The 6,662-nt window shown below is 54.5% G+C and overlaps 1 pseudogene; it reads left to right on the forward strand.

Moving 5' to 3' along the window:
• The first annotated feature begins 576 nt into the window (after window positions 1-576).
• LOC112315311 (U2 spliceosomal RNA) lies at window positions 577-677 on the forward strand (annotated as a pseudogene).
• Window positions 678-6,662: the final 5,985 nt, after the last annotated feature.

Below are 6,662 nucleotides of genomic sequence, written 5' to 3' on the forward strand. Positions count from 1 at the left end.
TTGTCCTCAGAAGACCCAGGCTGCTGGCAGTGACCGAGGTGACAACGGGGGACAAGGAGAACAATGGCCCCTGGGTGCCTGGGGGATGGTGGGACCTGCTCTGGCGAATGGGGAGTCAGTTCCCGGTCGGACCATCCCAGACGCCGAGTATCTGCAGCTCACTTGGGCTCGAGGGTCTCAGCTGGCTGCTGCACTGCGGTCTGGTCCCGGTGCCGGTGCCGAGTCTGTGCCGTGTGTGTAGCCGCCTGGCAGCCCGTGAGGAGGGCCCAGTGGGCTGGAAATGGAATCCCGCGTCTCACGCAGCTCTGCCTTCTGGCAGGGCCCACACCCCTGGCTGCCCTCTCCTCTCTGCCCTGGCTTCCGCGTTCTCCTTCACTTTCTCCTTGCACAGCGTCTGGGACGGCCCGCCCCTGGGGACGCATGGGAGGCCTAATTCTCATTCTGTAGCAAAGCTCAGGACACATTTCCCTCCTGGCTAAGTGGCCCAGCCCGGCGCCGCGTCTGAGTGCTATTTTTTGCGTGTTCTCTCAAGATATTAGCATATTAAGTCAGATGAACGTATGAAAATTTTATATCATCGCTTCTCCACCTTCTGGCTAAGATCAAGGGTAGTATCTGTTCTTACCAGTTTGACATTTTGTATCAGCTCTGGTTCCTGTCTTCAGGATACAGTGTTTCTCTCCCGTCTGGCCGTGAGGCGGGGAGTTTGGGTCATAAAACCCACAGAATTACAGTTCAGTGACGGGGAAACCAAACCTGATTTGACGCTGATGCACCAAAAGCTTCCAAAATACGGGGTTCCACTGTGTCACCAGTTCCCCTCTGCACACCGAGGGGGCTGCCTGGGCCTGGGGCACCACGGGGGCTGAGATATACATTTCCTTCAAATAAGAAGAGAGAGGAAGGGCTATTCTTCACAGGCTGGGGCACAGCAGCGGATTCCAGCTGCTCTGCAGCCCCTGTAGGAGCCGTGAGGACTTGTCACTGCCGTGGGAACGGACACCCTATCATAGTGGGTGTCTGCACCTGTCCACCACCGGGAGTCTGCCCGGCCTCTCGGGGTGCAGGCCCGATGCTGCGGCTGTCGGAGGCTCGGCCTCGGGCTCCCCAGAATCCCCTCTGTGTGGCCGGCCGGCCGGGCACATACGTCACTTGCGGGAGCACCCTCCTGCTCCAGGCTCCGAAGTGCCTGGGTGGGCAGCGCCTGGGCGTGGGCGCCAGCTGAACGCTCTTATGTGCCCCACGCAAATGGTTGTGTGTTTTTCCTGTGTTTGGCGGGACAGTTTCAACCCGGCGGCACGCGTGTTGGGTTTGGTCGGCTCCACTCATTCGGCCGCTTAGTCAGCATCTTTGATCAGCCGGTTGCTCCCTTCAACTAGCCGTGAAAATTTGGTTTTCTGACCTAAAGTCCAAAGCAGTGAGCCCCTATCTCCCCTCTTCCACTCTGTGGGGGTCCCGGCACGTTGCCCCCACCCCGGGCGGGTGGCAGATTGCGGAGACCAGAGCGGTGGGCTGTCAGGGCCGCAGCACTCGGTGGTCAAGACCTCCCCTCACACCCGTTTTTCCGGATTCCGGATGAATGCACTTTGTTTTACTCACTTCCGGCATGTTCTGGGAAGACCGTTGCACATGCTCAGTGTCTCCCTGAGCGCCTGCTCCGGTAAGACGCTTCTGTTGGAGCCTTCTTCGGGATGCCGATTCTGAAACAGGAGTCCTCTTCCCGTTTCTTTGTCTGCAGCTACCAAGCAACGGCAAGGGGCCCTCAGCCTGCGGGGCCCTGGGCTATCGGGGCTGCCCTGGCCTGAGCCTCCTCTGTCTGTTCTCTTGCTCCGTCACCGAGGGGCAGAGTGTGAAGCCGAGGGCCAGGCTGACTTCTTCCGAAGGCCTAGAGTCAGACTTGGAGAGCCACCCCGACCACAGCTGGAAACAGACTTAAGAGGGAAAGCGGGTTCTGCCCGAGGAGGCCGGTGAGGACGTGTGTAATGGCACCCTGCTCCTGAGAGGCGGTTCTGCGGTGCCTGCGGCCTCACCGACCAGGGCCGAGCAGCGCTGTCTTCCTCCCTCAGAGCTGACATTGGCTGCACTCTGGGGTGCTCGTCTCTCCCACGTCCCCACCTCACATGTCAGTCAGTCCAGCCCCCGACAGTCGTTTGGGGGAAAAAATGGCCCCCAGAGCCCGGGACCCGGCCCAGGGCCCTTGTGGTTGCGGGGTCTGAAGCCAGGACACCCGGACAGAGCCCGGGCAGCAGTGGGTTGGGGTGAGCCGGGACGCAGCCAAGGGCTCCTGGACAGGCCGAGGGAGGAGGAAGGTGAAGGAGGACACCCCATCCCCACGGGCTTTGTCCTGCTCTGCCCTCCCTGCTCCTCTCTGCCCCCGCTCAGCTGCCTCCCCCTGGGTCCCCGGTGCCAGGTCTGCAGAATGGAACTCGACTGGTTCAGGTTATGGGGCCCCTCCCTTTTCAAACGCACACCCTCTGGATGCCATTGGCGGTGGGTCACATGGAATAGTGTGGTCACTTGTGCCATAGGGGCTGAAGGTGGTGGTTCTGGAGCCAAGCAGGGGCCCCGAGGGGACGGCTCAAAGCCACACTGTTGGGAATGGTGAGGAGGGCTCCTCCTTCTACCCCCAGGCCCTTGTGGTCCCGTCTCTGCTTCTGCTGAGATGCATGTGGAGAGGTTAGAGTTCTCCAGGGGATGAAAAGAAACCTTTCTCACACGTGGAGATTCTGCTTAAATCCAGGAAAGAGCATGGGGTTGGAGTGAGAAGACTGGAATCCAGTCCCAGATCTGAGAAGTCACCTCGCCTGCGTCACCATCTTTCTCTGAGATGACAGTGGTGGCATAGGGACCTCACTCAGGGTCTCCCCCAAGTGCTGTGATTCTTCGAGGTCTGACCCTCAGGAAGGGACACTGTTCTCCCGCAGGGGTGATAAGTGGCAGTTAAAGGGCTGAAGGCTGCCCTCAGATTATTTTTGTAAGGTTGTGTTTATATGCTGGTTTGGGGGTGTCAGTTTTTCAAGAATATGCTGGAGAGAAACTTTAGGAGAAGCCTCAGCTCACTGAAGCCTGTCCCAGACAACCCATAGCTCTGTAATGATCTGAGTTCTGAGTTCTCAAGCATGTCTTTCTGAGTGGTGGGCACAGAGAGCGTGGTGAGGTGGGAGGGCGTCTGTATGAGTCAGAGAGTGTGCGGGGAGGGAAGTCCGTCCTGGTGAGCTGGTGAAGAGGAGGCCATTGGCCGAAGAACCTGGGGAGTGTGAGATGGGACTGGAGACGGTGTCCACTGAAAACTGTCTGAGCCGTGACTCACGGCCATCTGTCGGGACAGGGACCAGCGAACAGAGCGGATGGACGGATGGACGGAAGTCGGTGTTCAGGAGGGTACAATTTTTATCCCAGCGAGGGTCAACAGGTGAGAGGGAAATCTCCGGCTCATGGGATGAAGGATCCATGCCGCACCCAACTTCGAGCAAGACACCGGAGCAGACAGCTGCAGAGACGGCTCCATTCCTAACGCGTCCCCCCCTCAACCCGCCCCCCCCCCCGCTCAGGGGCCCAGAAATTTCTCAGACCTGCTCCACTCTGCCCGGAAGTTGCTCGCTTTCCTCCAGGAAAATGGAGTTTGGAAGAGAGAGAGAAAAGAAACATTTTTAGATAAGACAAGGGCCTCTGATTGTGTTTCTGTTTGTCCCCAAATGACCTTATCTCCTGTGGAATCAAGTCGAGGAAACTTATTGGGTTTTTGATCAAAGAGAAGGCGAGGAATGAAAGTGAGGCCGGCCAGAAAGCAGAAGCTCCTCGGGCAGCCAACTGCGCCTGCTGCGAGGGAGGGCGTCTTCCGTTGAGAAGGAAAGTCAAGTCCGAAGGCCTTTCAGCACGGAAGGCAGCTGCATTAACATCTAACTGAGTCGGCCGTGGAGAGTTCGTGGGCAGAGACCCTCCAGCCCTTGCCTGGCTCCCCCTCAGTTTCCCCACGGCCTTCACTGAAGCACCACCAGACGCGTTTTTGTAACTTTGCGTACCTTACACGGCGGATCTGGAACATAAATCAACCATTGCACTACCTGATTGACGGAATGGATTTAACCCACTTAGAGGGAGACAAAAGTTTGTTTAAAATTTAAAAAGAAGATACATTTTTTATTTTGAAAATAAAAATAGCCCCCCAAAATGGAAGGGTCGCATGAACAATCTGCATTTGCTTAGGAGGTGAAGACAAGAGCCCACGGACAAGGAGAAACTTGAGTGCTGGGCGGGTTTAATTTGGAGGCGCCCTTGGCGAGGTCCAGGCTGCAGAGTGAAGCTGTCACGGTGATGGCTGAGGGAGTTCAAGGTTACGGTCATAAAAACCCGAATTCTCAGAGACCATGCACCGGGCCTCGGGAGGACAGTCTCCTTGTGAGGCGGGGTCAGCAAGGGAAGCTGCCGAATTAAGACAAAGGTTTTGCCTCCAGATTGGAGGGACCCAGGGCAGGGCTCCAGGGGAGGGCGGAGGAGAGTCTGGGTCAGGGGCAGAGAAGCCAAGGCCCAGGCAGGAAGGAGCAGGGTGTGAAGTGTCCTCGTGGGTGGCAAGGGCCTGGGCACAGTGGGTTATTTGTCGGGCTCAGCATGGGCAAGAAAATCTAGCTCAGAGTGACCTTGCAGCAGGAAGTGCCCCATCGTTAACGACAGACCCCTCTCCTGCCTTCTTTCTTTGCTGTGTAACAATCCATCCTGAAAAACACTTAACAGAGAACTCAGAACGACAAAACAGGAGTTTTGCTGGTGGACGTGCGGATCAGAGAAGAGAGCACGGGCGGCCCTCCGCAAACGGCACTCGGGAACAGGCCGCTCTGACTTGGGGGCCGTGACCCTCACGGTCAGCACGGACGCCGCTCTTCCTTGTCTTCCTTCAGAGCCTCGCTCAGGGCCGGGCCGCTATGCATCGGTCACATATTTTGTTTCGTTCCGTCATATTTCCACCCGGCAGCAAACACTTTACCCAGAGTGTTAGTGTGGTTTTTCTGGTTATATTTCTCTTTGCTGGAACAGGGACAAAGAAGGGGGAGAGTGACTTAAAGGCGTTTCCAGGACGATGTGGGGGAGGAGAAATCAAACGTCTTCTGTGAGTGCTGGTGGCCCAATGACACAGGTGCCTCTATTGCGGTGACAGGTGCCCTGGCGCCGGGCTGCCACCTGCTTCGGAGGCAGAATGCGGGCGCCCCGCAGAAAAGGGGCCTGGATGCAGAACTGGAGCTTCTGCCCTCCCCAGGCTGCACGGTGGAGAGCACACTGCCAAAAGCCATTGTTTTCTTCCGCTGTGTGTTTGAAACTCCGTGTTTTAAATTGCAGGGATGCTCATTTCCCCCCACTCCTTCTCTGACTTATTTTTTGAAGGATGTGCCCGGGTGTCCAGCTGACTAGGACCGTTAGGCTGTGGGTTTCCCTCTGCAACTGGTTTTGCACCCGGCTCTGCAGGTTCCCTCAGAGTGCGGCAGTGGGGTCAGCCCTCCAGCTCGCCTCTGGTGGTGCTTGTTGGTGGGGCACCTGCCCTGCCGTCCCCCCAGGGTGGGAGGTCGCCCGGCCGAGTTTGCTCACCTGCGGTTTCTCGTCAGTAATCACACTGATTATCGGCAGGATATGGTGCCTTTTCTCTGTTTAAAAAACATAAAAATACACTGTGGAGAGAAGAATGAATGTGATATAATAAAATCATGGAGGAGAGGCCAAGATTTTCATGCTGGAACTCTCTGAATTATGTAAGGAATTTTCAGCTGGTGTTTTGCAGGTTTAGGTTTTATGTTTAAATCCATGATCCATTTTGACTGAATTTTTTGTCTAAGGTTGGAGGTTCACGTCAAGGTTTGTGCTTGTGTCTGTAGCGGAAGCTACGCTTTTGCTCCAGCACCGTTTATGGAAAAGGGTGATGATTCGGTTGTACCTTCATCAAGCGTTACTGGGTCGTGTTCAGGCGGATGTGATTCTGGTCCCTCCGTCCCGTCCTGCTGAGCTCTTCCGCCTCGCCGGGACCTCACAGTCTCGATGACCGTCCCCCTGCAGGACACCTGGACACTGGGAGGGGCCCCCCGCTCCGTTCCCCTCCTCTCGGAATTGTTTGGGCTGTGAGGCCTCTCCATTTTTGTGTACATTTTAGAATAAACTTGTACATTTATACACAACAACTTCCTAAGACTTGGACAAGAATTTATTAAATCACTAGAACAATTTAGGAGTAATTCCCATCTTTACTATGTTGAATTTTCTAATCCATGAACATGGCCTATCTCCCCAAGTATTTAGATTGTCTCTGATTTCTTCGTCAACATTTTGTAAGTTTTATCATATAGAGTCTATAATGTTTTTTTTATCAAGTTTATACCTAAGAATTTTATTTTTTTTTGTAGGAACTGTAAATGGTGTCTATTTTTGATTTTGGTTTTCTACTTTTTAGTTGCCAGTATATATTAATAGAATTAATTAATTTTTGTGTGTTGGTCTTGCATTCTGTGACTTTGCTGGATTCACTTATTAGTTCCAAGAATTTTTTGGGTAGATTTCTTGGCATTTTCTACATAGCCAATAATATCATCTGTGAATAAAGACATTTTTATTTTTTCTTTTCCAATCTGTGTGCTCCAAATGTGTTTTCTTGCCGTATTGCAGTGGCCAGAACTTCCAGTATA

This window comes from Desmodus rotundus, chromosome 1, assembly GCF_022682495.2.
Source record: "Desmodus rotundus isolate HL8 chromosome 1, HLdesRot8A.1, whole genome shotgun sequence".
In the NCBI taxonomy this organism is placed as follows: Eukaryota; Metazoa; Chordata; class Mammalia; order Chiroptera; family Phyllostomidae; genus Desmodus; species Desmodus rotundus.